The 23,097-nt window shown below is 30.3% G+C and overlaps 3 long non-coding RNA genes across 3 annotated transcripts; all 3 read left to right on the forward strand.

Annotated features, from left to right (window-relative positions):
• Positions 1-1,946, forward strand: LOC146995889 (uncharacterized). The gene is made up of 2 exons (XR_015042858.1): positions 1-257; positions 1,743-1,946. It is a non-coding gene; the product is annotated as an uncharacterized LOC146995889 (long non-coding RNA).
• A 5,857-nt stretch (positions 1,947-7,803) lies between these two features.
• LOC146995890 (uncharacterized) lies at positions 7,804-9,671 on the forward strand. Its single transcript, XR_015042859.1, has 2 exons — positions 7,804-7,983; positions 9,468-9,671. It is a non-coding gene; the product is annotated as an uncharacterized LOC146995890 (long non-coding RNA).
• A 5,776-nt stretch (positions 9,672-15,447) lies between these two features.
• LOC146995891 (uncharacterized) lies at positions 15,448-17,392 on the forward strand. The gene is made up of 2 exons (XR_015042860.1): positions 15,448-15,704; positions 17,189-17,392. It is a non-coding gene; the product is annotated as an uncharacterized LOC146995891 (long non-coding RNA).
• The last annotated feature ends 5,705 nt before the right edge of the window (positions 17,393-23,097 follow it).

Consider the following 23,097-nt stretch of genomic DNA (forward strand, 5'->3'; position numbering starts at 1 on the left):
TTTTAGTCTCGTCCTTAACTTTTATGACACTGCACATTTTTTTAGGCTAAGTTGTAATATAAAAGGACAGATTCATAGTAAGATATTCATACAGAAAAAATTTTTTGAATCTAGAGAATGGAGTTTCTGAAACGCAGTCTAGTTTTCGTTGTGGCTTTGGCGATGGCAACTTTGACTATCATCCATGCTATGCCAGACCCTGATCCACAGCCCAGGTATTCGTTTGCCGATGGAAGATAAATTCTGGTATATCTTAGGTAATTGCGTAATATTTCTATCTATTTAGATAATTTTGTAATCTATTAAAATGTAAAAATTTTTTAATATTATCTAATGAAGTGAAACAGCTGGTAAAAAGTTAAACGCTTTGGTATAATTTACTTTTAATATTGTTTGAAATATTCGAAGAATGAAAAATACAGGTTGTTCTTAAACTATACGAACAAAATAGAGCAGATTTGTAACCACTAAGACGAAAATCCGTGTCTCATTCCACGAAGAGTGTTAGAAAAGTGTAATTTAGAAACATGTCGACAAAAATAAGTTTTATATCTGACATCATTTCTCTCCTTCGGGAGAAGCAGAACTTCTGCAATACATAATCACCAAGCATTTGCTGCAAACTTCGAGTAATAAAAATTAGGATCGACGATTAAGCCTCATTTTCTCAACTCGGTTGTATACAACATCGGGCGAAACAGACGTTATTTTTTAAAGCCATACAGCCAAACTACCGTAAACACATCGGCGAAAGGGAACTTCAGGAAAGCCGTGGATTAATACAGGGAATTAGTATATATTTTAATTAGTGTATGTTAGTACGTCCATGTGTTTTCAAGGTCCGAAGTTTAAATTAGATATTTATTTAACTTGCCATTCTCCTGGCAATTGATGTATACATTTCTCGATCTTACCTGATTTCCCAAAAATTTGTAATTGGTCCCCCATTTTGTTTCTGTCTTTAAAAGTTCGAATTTGAATAATGGAGATTGTGACCACAATGTTAAGTGTAGTAAGGAATTTTTTATTAAGGTATTAATTAGGAAGTAAAATTTATAGCAATATCATGTGGAAAATAAAAGAACGCAAAGCAGCTTTCATTTTACGTGAGAAAAATATTTGTACTTATTAGAGAAGAAGAATGAGGCTTGCTAAAAACGCATAGATACTCTTTACGAATTAAACATCTGAAGCTATTGTTAAACATTAACAAATAAAAATATTATTAATATTTTGTTAAATATCATATCATATTTTTATTATCAGTAACACTGAACATAAAAGAAAGCAAAATTGAAAAATTATTTAACTAATATACATATTTTACATTTAATTAATACGCAATTTTTTTTTATACTTGAATTTTACAAACGCAAATTATTTCCAAATATGAGATTTTTCATGCACACAGGAATACGAAACCACATCCAACGGAAACGTTTTTCTGAAGTTAATAAATCTTACACAGAATTATGTTAAAAATAATTGCTTTTGGTAAATCTGTTTAAACAAGCTCAAATTTTGCCTGTGATCTTCATTTCATACTCCAGTGGTCGTTTGGTGTATAAACAATAAAAGTCATAAATTATCAAGCTAAGGATTTCAAAATCTATGTCTACTTCCCTGAAATTTCACTTTTCATTCCACATTTACGCGAATTCCAACATACGACTTGGTCACTTCATTATTACAATTATTCGTACTTTAGTTTATTTGTATTAATTACTTGATTTTTTTTCCAGGATTTAGGAAAGTTTGAGAGAAGACATCTGAATATGCCTCTTTCGATTCAATGAAACTTCTTAACAGAGATAAAGGAAAAGTGTTAAAATCTGTGGCAATTATTATTCAGCATAATGTTAACCAAAATTTTAAAATGTGTTTTCTCTTTCACAAATGTTTCGAAAATGTACATCAATAAAATACTCTTCAATGTTGGCATAAAATGTATCATTTAATATTATTAGTAAACGCATGTTCAATATAAAATGGATGCTTATGCAACGACTACTTTCTCTCATGTAAGTTTCGTGTATTTTAGCCACGATTGCATTCAACATAAATGACAATACTTGTTCAATATCTTTCCTCCATTTATCGCTTACCAGAAATGATGTAATAATTATGTCAATTTTGTAATTATATCCTGCACTACAACACCTACATTATCTTACAATGTTATATCTTGCCAAGACGCCAGACAATAGCACCTAGCCTGTTTGTCAAATCATGGTATCCATGTCTCCCGTCAAATATCAAATGCATTAACCTTTATTAAATCTTTATCAAACCTTTATTAAAATATACCCCGTATTCACGATTTGGAAAAATACAAATAATTGAATCGCAATACATATTATTAAAATTGAAGAGAAACACGGAAATGCAAAATTTTAAATGAAGCGAAACAGCAAAATTAATTTGGCATAACTTTTCAACGAAATTTTATTAATTAGATGAAGGTCCGTCTCCTTCAGGAGAAGATACACTGCAAAAAGATTCGATGGGATTAAACATTTCTTCAATACACTTCCAAGGCAACAATAAACATAAAAATCATAGATATCGGATTACTAAAGCCTTTTGAAGGACAAAATTGAAATTTATGTCCATAGTAAAAGAAGGTAAATAATTGTAGATCTGATATGTTTCATAGAAATTCAGTTCATGATATGAAGAAATTTTGTATGTGTAGAATCAGAATTGGGCGAAAGTTCCTTCTAGGATAACCTACCGAAATTTTGCTTTTTTTTTCAGAAAATAAGGGAAAACTTTGGCTTAACTTTGTTGTAAACAAAGGCACATTCACCCAGTCGTTTCAGACATATAAAACCCGAAAATAGCATATTGCCGTGTTCGGGCACCTGGCATACGCAGAACTGGCATGCAGTCGATCAGCCCGACGAAAATAGAATTGTACTTAAGTAGTGAAAATGAGAGTTCTAGGTCGGCAGCTCAGGAAGCCAAACTGAAAGGGAGCTCCCGAGAAGGAATGGTCAGCGTTGGGGGAAAGATTTATTTGAAAGTAAGGGAGCCTTATCTGTCAGTGAATATGGGGGAAATTGTTGATATATCAGAAAGCAGAAAACCTGTTTCTAATTATTTTCTTTAGAATATGCTTGGTACTTCAGCAATCTTTATGAGATAAAAGGAATTCATAAAACTATTTTCTTAAAGCAAAATTTTTAACTGTGAGTGAAAACGAGTTCATACCAATGACTTCCTTAGTATACATTCAGAAATTAAAACTTTATTTAAAACAATAATATTTTTAATAATAACCCTTTCAGAAAATAATATTTTTAAGAATCCAAAGTACTTATTTTTGGACATTATGTGTAATTGATGACTTAAAGACATAATATTATTATCATAATTGATTTTTAACTTCTGAACTTTAATAATATTTCTTCCCATCATAATTTTTGCTCTTTGTTTTAAATGATTTATTTTGGGAACATCAGTTTTACACATGTCTCATTATTCAAAATCCATTTAGTTTTCCTTATGTATTTATCCATTACTTCCTAAATTTGCTAATCCTCTTTTAATACTTATGCTATTCCATGTTTTTAATATTAAACTTTGTCTTCTAATTTATATTACGTTTCGGTCCTTATATTCCATATAATTTTAGTTCTTATTTCCTTTCCCTTGAAATCTAATTTTATTTATGTCCGTATTCAACACCGAACGTTATATGATTTTCTTGAAATGTATACCTGTATTTGATTATTTTTCTGATCGAAACTTTCACAAACGATTCCACGACATTTTCTCCCTTTAGCATCTTTAATTCCTTTAAGTCACCTGATTCAAATCACTATTAATACGCATTTACATTACTAGTACAGAGTGCAAAAATTGGAACTGAACTGTTACAGTAAAAGATATTAGATGCTTTCTTACTTCCTTACTTCCAATTCAATATACATAAAATGTATTTTCCTAAAGAAAGAAATTCATGACAAAAACATTTCAAACTCACAAACATCTACATAGTTAAAAAATTATAAACATTACAAGAATTAACCTCCTTTATTATCACTATACTATTATTTAATTCTTTTTTCCCTCTCTGTCACAATATTGAAACCTCGAAAGTATCTAAAATCCTGAATGTACTGAGATTTTAAGAGATACAATCACAAAAATGTATACAACTCGGCATTTAAGTTAGACTGTATAAAAATGAGATAACTCCGTATTATTTCAGAGTATTATAAATGACAAACATCTCAAAATGAACACTCATATTTTGTACTTTCATTAAAATTTATGCCTTCATTGTGGTTGAATATAATTTTTAAGGCATTGTTTCTTAGATATTTAACTTTTATTTTGGACATTACTTTCCAAAAACCTTTCTCTGAAGCAGTTCTCGTAGAATTATTTCCGTTTTACAAATTATTCATCTGATGGATGCTGATTTTTAAACATACGATATAAAGCCTTTCAGAAAACATCCTACTAATTTATTTCCACTAAATTATTTTTTCAATCAATATGTTAATTTTAAGAGAAACAAATACTAGTTTAGTGCATTGTTAATGCTGCCTATAAAAATAAAACGAAAGTTTAAATATCCTCTTTTTAAATTTAAAATGATACAGCTAAATTATGAGTAAACTAAGTCTTATTTGGAATAGTTAGAAAAGGAAGTTTTACCCTAAACCTACCTTAGGTGTATTTTTAATTGTGTTTCCTGTTAAAAAATGTATTTTAAGTTTCCCTGAATGACACAATAAACTTTTGTTTCAGAAACCTAAATTGAACATGCATAGTGTATTTAGAATTAGACTAGATTTAATATCGTAATAATTTAGTTTGTTGTGTTAATCTCTGCTGCACTGTAATTCGGATACAATTCGGTTTTTCCTTCTATTTTTATTTTATACTACCCACTGGACTGTAGTAATATACAGAATACTGAAAGTGATAGAATAATATAAAAGAAAATATGTTAATTTTATTTAATGGTTACCTCTAACTGAACTTAAATGATTATTATAATTGACTATTAGAAGTAAAACATTTGATGTTGTGATTTATTGCCTAGCAAAATTAAAGAATTCGTCTTAGTTTGATATCTGAAAAACACAAAATTCACGTTAAAGATTCACATTAATAAAAACTCCATCAAAAATACACATTAAAATTAATCGGTATCTAAATATCGGAAACAGAACAATGTAAGCTTCATTTCAGATACATTCTATTTAGACAGTTTCTTATCCGTTTAAGATAAGGAAACAGGAAATGATTTCAGACATCTCTTGACACTTCTTGTGGGTTTTAGAAATCAACCATGAGCTATAATGAAAATGAAGGATTAAAAGAAAATACTATATTCCCAAGAAATACAACTAAAAAAAACAAATATTAATTGGAAAATCAAAGCGAAAGTTAAAATATTTTTATCACAGAACATTTTTAATATTTCGACTGTGCGACATAGATTCCCAGTAATGTTGACAAGGATGGCGGTTCAGTTTCAGATGTCAAATAAGAATATTTGTAAGATGTGTGGACCTCGTAAGACTAAAAAAATTGATCACCCAAGATACCAACCCGAGATATTTGCATTTCTATTTTCTTGTGCTAGTGTCAGATAAATTCTACACATCTACATTACATATACTGAAAATATAAATTCCCAGAAATTGCATTGTATTGTATATTATAAGCATAAAGCTTTGACGTTTATTTAAAATTTTAGTATTTTAGTGTATTTTTTCTCTTTTAATCCCTAACGAATTAGCACATTCAATCGTTAAGAATGACGTCATCGAATCTACATCATATAAAGCGCGAACTGATTTTAATTCACCATAACAATCTCTGATTAAAATATTCGCAGTAGAAAGTAAAATATTTTTGGTCTGACGCATTCTATTTACAGCTGTACCGGCGAAAATACTTTCTTTATTGGTAGAAGAAGAGTCATAAAAAATTTTTCTGCATTCGGATTAAGACTGACTGTCGTCTTCTCCATCCCCCTACTTCCGGCTTTGAAATATGAGCACTTTCGGATTTATTTTGTTTTTCATTTTCGAAATGTAACAGCGTTGAATGCTTTCGTGAGCATTTTTGACATCGATAATTAGACAAACACGTTCGAACGGAATGGTTTTTCAAACAATTAAAACAAAGCTTATTTCTTTTCACGAATTCACACCTGTCCTTGACAGAAAGATTTATAAATTCCGCACACTTATATAATGAACGGAATTCTCCACCACGGCGCTTTATGCACTTCAAAATTATGATTTTCGTATTAGAAGTGGATATCATACTCGTAAGTTTATGTGGAGAATTATTACTCTTTTTTACCTCCTTTATTTTACTATTTTAAAGCGTTCTCGCTTGGCTTTGTAAAAATGAAAGTAATTGTTCAATCGTACCGAATTCTTCCGAGTTTTATAATTCCTTTTCCCACCAGTATCGAGTTGATTTATCAAACTTATCCACTACTAAATATACTATCATGATTTCCGATAAGTTTTCTACTTTGTAATTTAAAGTATTTAAAGATCGAATACACTCGTTCGTTATATCAATTAAATTTAGAATAGAAGTAGATGCCTCGCTAATACTCGGCTGATTCAAAAACTTTTTATTATAGCATTTAAAAGCTCACGTTTATTCGAATACCTATCTTCTAAAAGTTTCCAAGCTATATCGAAATTTGTATCCGAAATAGAAATTGATTGTATTACTCTCAGAGCTTCGTCCTTACAAGTAGATTCTAAATATTACTCAGGAGCTGGTTGACTTTGTATTTAATAACAAACATTATCATCACAAAGATATTTACTTTATTATGTATTTATTAATAATTTTGTTGCTGTAGAGGAGCGATCTGGCTCCAAAACATTTCAAATTCTCAATCACAAAGCTGTAAGATCTGTTACAGCAAGTAGAAAAAACAAAAGAACACTCAATTCAAATTACGTAAGTCGAGAATATGACGCGCTAGCAGCGCCTCCTGTCGGCAACTCTTAATCATTACTGAACATACCAAATGTCCTGTTTTATGACCCATGAAGTTTGGTGCTTTTGACTTCTCAAAGACGCAAGGCCAAATGCCGACCTAGAGATCTCCTTAGACTTTGGAAAGCTGTTCAAGAAGCAGGGGATAAAATACCACTACCGATACTATATAGTTTTCATGATCTAGTTTTGAACCATCCAAAGGCTATGAACGTAAATTCTTGAAAGATTGATTGCTTTCCAGTTTCCTACACAGAAATTGTCATGACCTGTCAGATTTCGGGTGAGATTCATATTGCAAGGTAAAGGAGTCAATGCGCAAAGTTCGAGGGTCATTTCCGAATTCTAATAAAAAAAAAACCGTAACTTAATCCAAATATTTTGAGGAAATTTCAGGGAGAAACCCGTAATATTCGAAAGACTAAAAACACTTTAAACAAAGAAAATTTGCACAAAGCAAAACAAAGAAGGCATTTATTTTCATCTCCGATGACTTTGCATTTTGCCCTCCTACGAAAAATGTTGTATTCGGGATGTTCGTTAAAGAATCTGTGTTGAATCACCGAAGTAAACAAAATACCACCGGTTGGGATATAAATACATTTCTTTTTTTTAAATAAATTTATTATAAGAGTTGCAGTTGTTCATAACAGACATAATATTTTAAAAGTCACTTCGCCTTTAACTATGAATCATCTTATTGTGTCCTTAATTTTTATGACATTGCACATTTTTTTAGTCTCGTCCTTAACTTTTATGACACTGCACATTTTTTTAGGCTAAGTTGTAATATAAAAGGACAGATTCATAGTAAGATATTCATACAGAAAAAATTTTTTGAATCTAGAGAATGGAGTTTCTGAAACGCAGTCTAGTTTTCGTTGTGGCTTTGGCGATGGCAACTTTGACTATCATCCATGGTATGCCAGACCCTGATCCACAGCCCAGGTATTCGTTTGCCGATGGAAGATAAATTCTGGTATATCTTAGGTAATTGCGTAATATTTCTATCTATTTAGATAATTTTGTAATCTATTAAAATGTAAAAATTTTTTAATATTATCTAATGAAGTGAAACAGCTGGTAAAAAGTTAAACGCTTTGGTATAATTTACTTTTAATATTGTTTGAAATATTCGAAGAATGAAAAATACAGGTTGTTCTTAAACTATACGAACAAAATAGAGCAGATTTGTAACCACTAAGACGAAAATCCGTGTCTCATTCCACGAAGAGTGTTAGAAAAGTGTAATTTAGAAACATGTCGACAAAAATAAGTTTTATATCTGACATCATTTCTCTCCTTCGGGAGAAGCAGAACTTCTGCAATACATAATCACCAAGCATTTGCTGCAAACTTCGAGTAATAAAAATTAGGATCGACGATTAAGCCTCATTTTCTCAACTCGGTTGTATACAACATCGGGCGAAACAGACGTTATTTTTTAAAGCCATACAGCCAAACTACCGTAAACACATCGGCGAAAGGGAACTTCAGGAAAGCCGTGGATTAATACAGGGAATTAGTATATATTTTAATTAGTGTATGTTAGTACGTCCATGTGTTTTCAAGGTCCGAAGTTCAAATTAGATATTTATTTAACTTGCCATTCTCCTGGCAATTGATGTATACATTTCTCGATCTTACCTGATTTCCCAAAAATTTGTAATTGGTCCCCCATTTTGTTTCTGTCTTTAAAAGTTCGAATTTGAATAATGGAGATTGTGACCACAATGTTAAGTGTAGTAAGGAATTTTTTATTAAGGTATTAATTAGGAAGTAAAATTTATAGCAATATCATGTGGAAAATAAAAGAACGCAAAGCAGCTTTCATTTTACGTGAGAAAAATATTTGTACTTATTAGAGAAGAAGAATGAGGCTTGCTAAAAACGCATAGATACTCTTTACGAATTAAACATCTGAAGCTATTGTTAAACATTAACAAATAAAAATATTATTAACATTTTGTTAAATATCATATCATATTTTTATTATCAGTAACACTGAACATAAAAGAAAGCAAAATTGAAAAATTATTTAACTAATATACATATTTTACATTTAATTAATACGCAATTTTTTTTATACTTGAATTTTACAAACGCAAATTATTTCCAAATATGAGATTTTTCATGCACACAGGAATACGAAACCACATCCAACGGAAACGTTTTTCTGAAGTTAATAAATCTTACACAGAATTATGTTAAAAATAATTGCTTTTGGTAAATCTGTTTAAACAAGCTCAAATTTTGCCTGTGATCTTCATTTCATACTCCAGTGGTCGTTTGGTGTATAAACAATAAAAGTCATAAATTATCAAGCTAAGGATTTCAAAATCTATGTCTACTTCCCTGAAATTTCACTTTTCATTCCACATTTACGCGAATTCCAACATACGACTTGGTCACTTCATTATTACAATTATTCGTACTTTAGTTTATTTGTATTAATTACTTGATTTTTTTCCCAGGATTTAGGAAAGTTTGAGAGAAGACATCTGAATATGCCTCTTTCGATTCAATGAAACTTCTTAACAGAGATAAAGGAAAAGTGTTAAAATCTGTGGCAATTATTATTCAGCATAATGTTAACCAAAATTTTAAAATGTGTTTTCTCTTTCACAAATGTTTCGAAAATGTACATCAATAAAATACTCTTCAATGTTGGCATAAAATGTATCATTTAATATTATTAGTAAACGCATGTTCAATATAAAATGGATGCTTATGCAACGACTAGTTTCTCTCATGTAAGTTTCGTGTATTTTAGCCACGATTGCATTCAACATAAATGACAATACTTGTTCAATATCTTTCCTCCATTTATCGCTTACCTGAAATGATGTAATAATTATGTCAATTTTGTAATTATATCCTGCACTACAACACCTACATTATCTTACAATGTTATATCTTGCCAAGACGCCAGACAATAGCACCTAGCCTGTTTGTCAAATCATGGTATCCATGTCTCCCGTCAAATATCAAATGCATTAACCTTTATTAAATCTTTATCAAACCTTTATTAAAATATACCCCGTATTCACGATTTGGAAAAATACAAATAATTGAATCGCAATACATATTATTAAAATTGAAGAGAAACACGGAAATGCAAAATTTTAAATGAAGCGAAACAGCAAAATTAATTTGGCATAACTTTTCAACGAAATTTTATTAATTAGATGAAGGTCCGTCTCCTTCAGGAGAAGATACACTGCAAAAAGATTCGATGGGATTAAACATTTCTTCAATACACTTCCAAGGCAACAATAAACATAAAAATCATAGATATCGGATTACTAAATCCTTTTGAAGGACAAAATTGGAATTTATGTCCATAGTAAAAGAAGGTAAATAATTGTAGATCTGATATGTTTCATAGAAATTCAGTTCATGATATGAAGAAATTTTGTAAGTGTAGAATCAGAATTGGGCGAAAGTTCCTTCTAGGATAACCTACCGAAATTTTGCTTTTTTTTTCAGAAAATAAGGCAAAACTTTGGCTTAACTTTGTTGTAAACAAAGGCACATTCGCCCAGTCGTTTCAGACATATAAAACCCGAAAATAGCATATTGCCGTGTTCGGGCACCTGGCATACGCAGAACTGGCATGCAGTCGATCAGCCCGACGAAGATAGAATTGTACTTAAGTAGTGAAAATGAGAGTTCTAGGTCGGGAGCTCAGGAAGCCAAACTGAAAGGGAGCTCCCGAGAAGGAATGGTCAGCGTTGGGGGAAAGATTTATTTGAAAGTAAGGGAGCCTTATCTGTCAGTGAATATGGGGGAAATTGTTGATATATCAGAAAGCAGAAAACCTGTTTCTAATTATTTTCTTTAGAATATGCTTGGTACTTCAGCAATCTTTATGAGATAAAAGGAATTCATAAAACTATTTTCTTAAAGCAAAATTTTTAACTGTGAGTGAAAACGAGTTCATACCAATGACTTCCTTAGTATACATTCAGAAATTAAAACTTTATTTAAAACAATAATATTTTTAATAATAACCCTTTCAGAAAATAATATTTTTAAGAATCCAAAGTACTTATTTTTGGACATTATGTGTAATTGATGACTTAAAGACATAATATTATTATCATAATTGATTTTTAACTTCTGAACTTTAATAATATTTCTTCCCATCATAATTTTTGCTCTTTGTTTTAAATGATTTATTTTGGGAACATCAGATTTACACATGTCTCATTATTCAAAATCCATTTAGTTTTCCTTATGTATTTATCCATTACTTCCTAAATTTGCTAATCCTCTTTTAATACTTATGCTATTCCATGTTTTTAATATTAAACTTTGTCTTCTAATTTATATTACGTTTCGGTCCTTATATTCCATATAATTTTAGTTCTTATTTCCTTTCCCTTGAAATCTAATTTTATTTATGTCCGTATTCAACACCGAACGTTATATGATTTTCTTGAAATGTATACCTGTATTTGATTATTTTTCTGATCGAAACTTTCACAAACGATTCCACGACATTTTCTCCCTTTAGCATCTTTAATTCCTTCACCTGATTCAAATCACTATTAATACGCATTTACATTACTAGTACAGAGTGCAAAAATTGGAACTGAACTGTTACAGTAAAAGATATTAGATGCTTTCTTACTTCCTTACTTCCAATTCAATATACATAAAATGTATTTTCCTAAAGAAAGAAATTCATGACAAAAACATTTCAAACTCACAAACATCTACATAGTTAAATAATTATAAACATTACAAGAATTAACCTCCTTTATTATCACTATACTATTATTTAATTCTTTTTTCCCTCTCTGTCACAATATTGAAACCTCGAAAGTATCTAAAATCCTGAATGTACTGAGATTTTAAGAGATACAATCACAAAAATGTATACAACTCGGCATTTAAGTTAGACTGTATAAAAATGAGATAACTCCGTATTATTTCAGAGTATTATAAATGACAAACATCTCAAAATGAACACTCATATTTTGTACTTTCATTAAAATTTATGCCTTCATTGTGGTTGAATATAATTTTTAAGGCATTGTTTCTTAGATATTTAACTTTTATTTTGGACATTACTTTCCAAAAACCTTTCTCTGAAGCAGTTCTCGTAGAATTATTTCCGTTTTACAAATTATTCATCTGATGGATGCTGATTTTTAAACATACGATATAAAGCCTTTCAGAAAACATCCTACTAAACTATTTCCACTAAATTATTTTTTCAATCAATATGTTAATTTTAAGAGAAACAAATACTAGTTTAGTGCATTGTTAATGCTGCCTATAAAAATAAAACGAAAGTTTAAATATCCTCTTTTTAAATTTAAAATGATACAGCTAAATTATGAGTAAACTAAGTCTTATTTGGAATAGTTAGAAAAGGAAGTTTTACCCTAAACCTACCTTAGGTGTATTTTTAATTGTGTTTCCTGTTAAAAAATGTATTTTAAGTTTCCCTGAATGACACAATAAACTTTTGTTTCAGAAACCTAAATTGAACATGCATAGTGTATTTAGAATTAGACTAGATTTAATATCGTAATAATTTAGTTTGTTGTGTTAATCTCTGCTGCACTGTAATTCGGATACAATTCGGTTTTTCCTTCTATTTTTATTTTATACTACCCACTGGACTGTAGTAATATACAGAATACTGAAAGTGATAGAATAATATAAAAGAAAATATGTTAATTTTATTTAATGGTTACCTCTAACTGAACTTAAATGATTATTATAATTGACTATTAGAAGTAAAACATTTGATGTTGTGATTTATTGCCTAGCAAAATTAAAGAATTCGTCTTAGTTTGATATCTGAAAACACAAAATTCACGTTAAAGATTCACAGTAATAAAAACTCCTTAAAAATACACATTAAAATTTAATCGGTATCTAAATATCGGAAACAGAACAATGTAAGCTTCATTTCAGATACATTCTATTTAGACAGTTTCTTATCCGTTTAAGATAAGGAAACAGGAAATGATTTCAGACATCTCTTGACACTTCTTGTGGGTTTTAGAAATCAACCATGAGCTATAATGAAAATGAAGGATTAAAAGAAAATACTATATTCCCAAGAAATACAACTAAAAAAAAAACAAATATTAATTGGAAAATCAAAGCGAAAGTTAAAATATTTTTATCACAGAACATTTTTAATATTTCGACTGTGCGACATAGATTCCCAGGAATGTTGACAAGGATGGCGGTTCAGTTTCAGATGTCAAATAAGAATATTTGTAAGATGTGTGGACCTCGTAAGACTAAAGAAATTGATCACCCAAGATACCAACCCGAGATATTTGCATTTCTATTTTCTTGTGCTAGTGTCAGATAAATTCTACACATCTACATTACATATACTGAAAATATAAATTCCCAGAAATTGCATTGTATTGTATATTATAAGCATAAAGCTTTGACGTTTATTTAAAATTTTAGTATTTTAGTGTATTTTTTCTCTTTTAATCCCTAACGAATTAGCACATTCAATCGTTAAGAATGACGTCATCGAATCTACATCATATAAAGCGCGAACTGATTTTAATTCACCATAACAATCTCTGATTAAAATATTCGCAGTAGAAAGTAAAATATTTTTGGTCTGACGCATTCTATTTACAGCTGTACCGGCGAAAATACTTTCTTTATTGGTAGAAGAAGAGTCATAAAAAATTTTTCTGCATTCGGATTAAGACTGACTGTCGTCTTCTCCATCCCCCTACTTCCGGCTTTGAAATATGAGCACTTTCGGATTTATTTTGTTTTTCATTTTCGAAATGTAACAGCGTTGAATGCTTTCGTGAGCATTTTTGACATCGATAATTAGACAAACACGTTCGAACGGAATGGTTTTTCAAACAATTAAAACAAAGCTTATTTCTTTTCACGAATTCACACCTGTCCTTGACAGAAAGATTTATAAATTCCGCACACTTATATAATGAACGGAATTCTCCACCACGGCGCTTTATGCACTTCAAAATTATGATTTTCGTATTAGAAGTGGATATCATACTCGTAAGTTTATGTGGAGAATTATTACTCTTTTTTACCTCCTTTATTTTACTATTTTAAAGCGTTCTCACTTGGCTTTGTAAAAATGAAAGTAATTGTTCAATCGTACCGAATTCTTCCGAGTTTTATAATTCCTTTTCCCACCAGTATCGAGTTGATTCATCAAACTTATCCACTACTAAATATACTATCATGATTTCCGATAAGTTTTCTACTTTGTAATTTAAAGTATTTAAAGATCGAATACACTCGTTCGTTATATCAATTAAATTTAGAATAGAAGTAGATGCCTCGCTAATACTCGGCTGATTCAAAAACTTTTTATTATAGCATTTAAAAGCTCACGTTTATTCGAATACCTATCTTCTAAAAGTTTCCAAGCTATATCGAAATTTGTATCCGAAATAGAAATTGATTGTATTACTCTCAGAGCTTCGTCCTTACAAGTAGATTCTAAATATTACTCAGGAGCTGGTTGACTTTGTATTTAATAACAAACATTATCATCACAAAGATATTTACTTTATTATGTATTTATTAATAATTTTGTTGCTGTAGAGGAGCGATCTGGCTCCAAAACATTTCAAATTCTCAATCACAAAGCTGTAAGATCTGTTACAGCAAGTAGAAAAAACAAAAGAATACTCAATTCAAATTACGTAAGTCGAGAATATGACGCGCTAGCAGCGCCTCCTGTCGGCAACTCTTAATCATTACTGAACATACCAAATGTCCTGTTTTATGACCCATGAAGTTTGGTGCTTTTGACTTCTCAAAGACGCAAGGCCAAATGCCGACCTAGAGATCTCCTTAGACTTTGGAAAGCTGTTCAAGAAGAAGGGGATAAAATACCACTACCGATACTATATAGTTTTCATGATCTAGTTTTGAACCATCCAAAGGCTATGAACGTAAATTCTTGAAAGATTGATTGCTTTCCAGTTTCCTACACAGAAATTGTCATGACCTGTCAGATTTCGGGTGAGATTCATATTGCAAGGTAAAGGAGTCAATGCGCAAAGTTCGAGGGTCATTTCCGAATTCTAATAAAAAAAAAACCGTAACTTAATCCAAATATTTTGAGGAAATTTCAGGGAGAAACCCGTAATATTCGAAAGACTAAAAACACTTTAAACAAAGAAAATTTGCACAAAGCAAAACAAAGAAGGCATTTATTTTCATCTCCGATGACTTTGCATTTTGCCCTCCTACGAAAAATGTTGTATTCGGGATGTTCGTTAAAGAATCTGTGTTGAATCACCGAAGTAAACAAAATACCACCGGTTGGGATATAAATACATTTCTTTTTTTTAAATAAATTTATTATAAGAGTTGCAGTTGTTCATAACAGACATAATATTTTAAAAGTCACTTCGCCTTTAACTATGAATCATCTTATTGTGTCCTTAATTTTTATGACATTGCACATTTTTTTAGTCTCGTCCTTAACTTTTATGACACTGCACATTTTTTTAGGCTAAGTTGTAATATAAAAGGACAGATTCATAGTAAGATATTCATACAGAAAAAATTTTTTGAATCTAGAGAATGGAGTTTCTGAAACGCAGTCTAGTTTTCGTTGTGGCTTTGGCGATGGCAACTTTGACTATCATCCATGCTATGCCAGACCCTGATCCACAGCCCAGGTATTCGTTTGCCGATGGAAGATAAATTCTGGTATATCTTAGGTAATTGCGTAATATTTCTATCTATTTAGATAATTTTGTAATCTATTAAAATGTAAAAATTTTTTAATATTATCTAATGAAGTGAAACAGCTGGTAAAAAGTTAAACGCTTTGGTATAATTTACTTTTAATATTGTTTGAAATATTCGAAGAATGAAAAATACAGGTTGTTCTTAAACTATACGAACAAAATAGAGCAGATTTGTAACCACTAAGACGAAAATCCGTGTCTCATTCCACGAAGAGTGTTAGAAAAGTGTAATTTAGAAACATGTCGACAAAAATAAGTTTTATATCTGACATCATTTCTCTCCTTCGGGAGAAGCAGAACTTCTGCAATACATAATCACCAAGCATTTGCTGCAAACTTCGAGTAATAAAAATTAGGATCGACGATTAAGCCTCATTTTCTCAACTCGGTTGTATACAACATCGGGCGAAACAGACGTTATTTTTTAAAGCCATACAGCCAAACTACCGTAAACACATCGGCGAAAGGGAACTTCAGGAAAGCCGTGGATTAATACAGGGAATTAGTATATATTTTAATTAGTGTATGTTAGTACGTCCATGTGTTTTCAAGGTCCGAAGTTCAAATTAGATATTTATTTAACTTGCCATTCTCCTGGCAATTGATGTATACATTTCTCGATCTTACCTGATTTCCCAAAAATTTGTAATTGGTCCCCCATTTTGTTTCTGTCTTTAAAAGTTCGAATTTGAATAATGGAGATTGTGACCACAATGTTAAGTGTAGTAAGGAATTTTTTATTAAGGTATTAATTAGGAAGTAAAATTTATAGCAATATCATGTGGAAAATAAAAGAACGCAAAGCAGCTTTCATTTTACGTGAGAAAAATATTTGTACTTATTAGAGAAGAAGAATGAGGCTTGCTAAAAACGCATAGATACTCTTTACGAATTAAACATCTGAAGCTATTGTTAAACATTAACAAATAAAAATATTATTAACATTTTGTTAAATATCATATCATATTTTTATTATCAGTAACACTGAACATAAAAGAAAGCAAAATTGAAAAATTATTTAACTAATATACATATTTTACATTTAATTAATACGCAATTTTTTTTATACTTGAATTTTACAAACGCAAATTATTTCCAAATATGAGATTTTTCATGCACACAGGAATACGAAACCACATCCAACGGAAACGTTTTTCTGAAGTTAATAAATCTTACACAGAATTATGTTAAAAATAATTGCTTTTGGTAAATCTGTTTAAACAAGCTCAAATTTTGCCTGTGATCTTCATTTCATACTCCAGTGGTCGTTTGGTGTATAAACAATAAAAGTCATAAATTATCAAGCTAAGGATTTCAAAATCTATGTCTACTTCCCTGAAATTTCACTTTTCATTCCACATTTACGCGAATTCCAACATACGACTTGGTCACTTCATTATTACAATTATTCGTACTTTAGTTTATTTGTATTAATTACTTGATTTTTTTTCCAGGATTTAGGAAAGTTTGAGAGAAGACATCTGAATATGCCTCTTTCGATTCAATGAAACTTCTTAACAGAGATAAAGGAAAAGTGTTAAAATCTGTGGCAATTATTATTCAGCATAATGTTAACCAAAATTTTAAAATGTGTTTTCTCTTTCACAAATGTTTCGAAAATGTACATCAATAAAATACTCTTCAATGTTGGCATAAAATGTATCATTTAATATTATTAGTAAACGCATGTTCAATATAAAATGGATGCTTATGCAACGACTAGTTTCTCTCATGTAAGTTTCGTGTATTTTAGCCACGATTGCATTCAACATAAATGACAATACTTGTTCAATATCTTTCCTCCATTTATCGCTTACCTGAAATGATGTAATAATTATGTCAATTTTGTAATTATATCCTGCACTACAACACCTACATTATCTTACAATGTTATATCTTGCCAAGATGCCAGACAATAGCACCTAGCCTGTTTGTCAAATCATGGTATCCATGTCTCCCGTCAAATATCAAATGCATTAACCTTTATTAAATCTTTATCAAACCTTTATTAAAATATACCCCGTATTCACGATTTGGAAAAATACAAATAATTGAATCGCAATACATATTATTAAAATTGAAGAGAAACACGGAAATGCAAAATTTTAAATGAAGCGAAACAGCAAAATTAATTTGGCATAACTTTTCAACGAAATTTTATTAATTAGATGAAGGTCCGTCTCCTTCAGGAGAAGATACACTGCAAAAAGATTCGATGGGATTAAACATTTCTTCAATACACTTCCAAGGCAACAATAAACATAAAAATCATAGATATCGGATTACTAAATCCTTTTGAAGGACAAAATTGGAATTTATGTCCATAGTAAAAGAAGGTAAATAATTGTAGATCTGATATGTTTCATAGAAATTCAGTTCATGATATGAAGAAATTTTGTAAGTGTAGAATCAGAATTGGGCGAAAGTTCCTTCTAGGATAACCTACCGAAATTTTGCTTTTTTTTTCAGAAAATAAGGCAAAACTTTGGCTTAACTTTGTTGTAAACAAAGGCACATTCACCCAGTCGTTTCAGACATATAAAACCCGAAAATAGCATATTGCCGTGTTCGGGCACCTGGCATACGCAGAACTGGCATGCAGTCGATCAGCCCGACGAAGATAGAATTGTACTTAAGTAGTGAAAATGAGAGTTCTAGGTCGGGAGCTCAGGAAGCCAAACTGAAAGGGAGCTCCCGAGAAGGAATGGTCAGCGTTGGGGGAAAGATTTATTTGAAAGTAAGGGAGCCTTATCTGTCAGTGAATATGGGGGAAATTGTTGATATATCAGAAAGCAGAAAACCTGTTTCTAATTATTTTCTTTAGAATATGCTTGGTACTTCAGCAATCTTTATGAGATAAAAGGAATTCATAAAACTATTTTCTTAAAGCAAAATTTTTAACTGTGAGTGAAAACGAGTTCATACCAATGACTTCCTTAGTATACATTCAGAAATTAAAACTTTATTTAAAACAATAATATTTTTAATAATAACCCTTTCAGAGTATAATATTTTTAAGAATCCAAAGTACTTTTTTTTGGACATTATGTGTAATTGATGACTTAAAGACATAATATTATTATCATAATTGATTTTTAACTTCTGAACTTTAATAATATTTCTTCCCATCATAATTTTTGCTCTTTGTTTTAAATGATTTATTTTGGGAACATCAGTTTTACACATGTCTCATTATTCAAAAGCCATTTAGTTTTCCTTATGTATTTATCCATTACTTCCTAAATTTGCTAATCCTCTTTTAATACTTATGCTATTCCATGTTTTTAATATTAAACTTTGTCTTCTAATTTATATTACGTTTCGTTCCTTATATTCCATATAATTTTAGTTCTTATTTCCTTTCCCTTGAAATCTAATTTTATTTATGTTCGTAATCCACACCGAACGTTATATGATTTTCTTGAAATGTATACCAGTATTTGATTATTTTTCTGATCGAAACTTTCACAAACGATTCCACGACATTTTCTCCCTTTAGCATCTTTAATTCCTTTAAGTCACCTGATTCAAATCACTATTAATACGCATTTACATTACTAGTACAGAGTGCAAAAATTGGAACTGAACTGTTACAGTAAAAGATATTAGATGCTTTCTTACTTCCTTACTTCCAATTCAATATACATAAAATGTATTTTCCTAAAGAAAGAAATTCATGACAAAAACATTTCAAACTCACAAACATCTACATAGTTAAAAAAATATAAACATTACAAGAATTAACCTCCTTTATTATCACTATACTATTATTTAAGTCTTTTTTCCCTCTCTGTCACAATATTGAAACCTCGAAAGTATCTAAAATCCTGAATGTACTGAGATTTTAAGAGATACAATCACAAAAATGTATACAACTCGGCATTTAAGTTAGACTGTATAAAAATGAGATAACTCCGTATTATTTCAGAGTATTATAAATGACAAACATCTCAAAATGAACACTCATATTTTGTACTTTCATTAAAATTTATGCCTTCATTGTGGTTGAATATAATTTTTAAGGCATTGTTTCTTAGATATTTAACTTTTATTTTGGACATTACTTTCCAAAAACCTTTCTCTGAAGCAGTTCTCGTAGAATTATTTCCGTTTTACAAATTATTCATCTGATGGATGCTGATTTTTAAACATACGATATAAAGCCTTTCAGAAAACATCCTACTAATTTATTTCCACTAAATTATTTTTTCAATCAATATGTTAATTTTAAGAGAAACAAATACTAGTTTAGTGCATTGTTAATGCTGCCTATAAAAATAAAACGAAAGTTTAAATATCCTCTTTTTAAATTTAAAATGATACAGCTAAATTATGAGTAAACTAAGTCTTATTTGGAATAGTTAGAAAAGGAAGTTTTACCCTAAACCTACCTTAGGTGTATTTTTAATTGTGTTTCCTGTTAAAAAATGTATTTTAAGTTTCCCTGAATGACACAATAAACTTTTGTTTCAGAAACCTAAATTGAACATGCATAGTGTATTTAGAATTAGACTAGATTTAATATCGTAATAATTTAGTTTGTTGTGTTAATCTCTGCTGCACTGTAATTCGGATACAATTCGGTTTTTCCTTCTATTTTTATTTTATACTACCCACTGGACTGTAGTAATATACAGAATACTGAAAGTGATAGAATAATATAAAAGAAAATATGTTAATTTTATTTAATGGTTACCTCTAACTGAACTTAAATGATTATTATAGTTGACTATTAGAAGTAAAACATTTGATGTTGTGATTTATTGCTTAGCAAAATTAAAGAATTCGTCTTAGTTTGATATCTGAAAACACAAAATTCACGTTAAAGATTCACAGTAATAAAAACTCCTTAAAAAATACACATTAAAATTTAATCGGTATCTAAATATCGGAAACAGAACAATGTAAGCTTCATTTCAGATACATTCTATTTAGACAGTTTCTTATCCGTTTAAGATAAGGAAACAGGAAATGATTTCAGACATCTCTTGACACTTCTTGTGGGTTTTAGAAATCAACCATGAGCTTTAATGAAAATGAAGGATTAAAAGAAAATACTATATTCCCAAGAAATACAACTAAAAAAAAAAAAAAAAAACAAATATTAATTGGAAAATCAAAGCGAAAGTTAAAATATTTTTATCACAGAACATTTTTAATATTTCGACTGTGCGACATAGATTCCCAGGAATGTTGACAAGGATGGCGGTTCAGTTTCAGATGTCAAATAAGAATATTTGTAAGATGTGTGGACCTCGTAAAACTAAAGAAATTGATCACCCAAGATACCAACCCGAGATATTTGCATTTCTATTTTCTTGTGCTAGTGTCAGATAAATTCTACACATCTACATTACATATACTGAAAATATAAATTCCCAGAAATTGCATTGTATTGTATATTATAAGCATAAAGCTTTGACGTTTATTTAAAATTTTAGTATTTTAGTGTATTTTTTCTCTTTTAATCCCTAACGAATTAGCACATTCAATCGTTAAGAATGACGTCATCGAATCTACATCATATAAAGCGCGAACTGATTTTAATTCACCATAACAATCTCTGATTAAAATATTCGCAGTAGAAAGTAAAATATTTTTGGTCTGACGCATTCTATTTACAGCTGTACCGGCGAAAATACTTTCTTTATTGGTAGAAGAAGAGTCATAAAAAATTTTTCTGCATTCGGATTAAGACTGACTGTCGTCTTCTCCATCCCCCTACTTCCGGCTTTGAAATATGAGCACTTTCGGATTTATTTTGTTTTTCATTTTCGAAATGTAACAGCGTTGAATGCTTTCGTGAGCATTTTTGACATCGATAATTAGACAAACACGTTCGAACGGAATGGTTTTTCAAACAATTAAAACAAAGCTTATTTCTTTTCACGAATTCACACCTGTCCTTGACAGAAAGATTTATAAATTCCGCACACTTATATAATGAATGGAATTCTCCACCACGGCGCTTTATGCACTTCAAAATCATGATTTTCGTATTAGAAGTGGATATCATACTCGTAAGTTTATGTGGAGAATTATTAGTCTTTTTTACCTCCTTTATTTTACTATTTTAAAGCGTTCAAGCTTGGCTTTGTAAAAACGAAAGTAATTGTTCAATCGTACCGAATTCTTCCGAGTTTTATAATTCCTTTTCCCACCAGTATCGAGTTGATTTATCAAACGTATCCACTACTAAATATACTATCATGATTTCCGATAAGTTTTCTACTTTGTAATTTAAAGTATTTAAAGATCGAATACACTCGTTCGTTATATCAATTAAATTTAGAATAGAAGTAGATGCCTCGCTAATACTCGGCTGATTCAAAAACTTTTTATTATAGCATTTAAAAGCTCACGTTTATTCGAATACCTATCTTCTAAAAGTTTCCAAGCTATATCGAAATTTGTATCCGAAATAGAAATTGATTGTATTACTCTCAGAGCTTCGTCCTTACAAGTAGATTCTAAATATTACTCAGGAGCTGGTTGACTTTGTATTTAATAACAAACATTATCATCACAAAGATATTTACTTTATTATGTATTTATTAATAATTTTGTTGCTGTAGAGGAGCGATCTGGCTCCAAAACATTTCAAATTCTCAATCACAAAGCTGTAAGATCTGTTACAGCAAGTAGAAAAAACAAAAGAATACTCAATTCAAATTACGTAAGTCGAGAATATGACGCGCTAGCAGCGCCTCCTGTCGGCAACTCTTAATCATTACTGAACATACCAAATGTCCTGTTTTATGACCCATGAAGTTTGGTGCTTTTGACTTCTCAAAGACGCAAGGCCAAATGCCGACCTAGAGATCTCCTTAGACTTTGGAAAGCTGTTCAAGAAGAAGGGGATAAAATACTACTACCGATACTATATAGTTTTCATGATCTAGTTTTGAACCATCCAAAGGCTATGAACGTAAATTCTTGAAAGATTGATTGCTTTCCAGTTTCCTACACAGAAATTGTCATGACCTGTCAGATTTCGGGTGAGATTCATATTGCAAGGTAAAGGAGTCAATGCGCAAAGTTCGAGGGTCATTTCCGAATTCTAATAAAAAAAAAAAACCGTAACTTAATCCAAATATTTTGAGGAAATTTCAGGGAGAAACCCGTAATATTCGAAAGACTAAAAACACTTTAAACAAAGAAAATTTGCACAAAGCAAAACAAAGAAGGCATTTATTTTCATCTCCGATGACTTTGCATTTTGCCCTCCTACGAAAAATGTTGTATTCGGGATGTTCGTTAAAGAATCTGTGTTGAATCACCGAAGTAAACAAAATACCACCGGTTGGGATATAAATACATTTCTTTTTTTTAAATAAATTTATTATAAGAGTTGCAGTTGTTC

The sequence above is a fragment of the Stegodyphus dumicola genome, chromosome 8 (genome assembly GCF_044657685.1).
Source record: "Stegodyphus dumicola isolate Sdum_Otavi_A_Nest chromosome 8, ASM4465768v1".
Lineage (NCBI taxonomy): Eukaryota > Metazoa > Arthropoda > Arachnida > Araneae > Eresidae > Stegodyphus > Stegodyphus dumicola.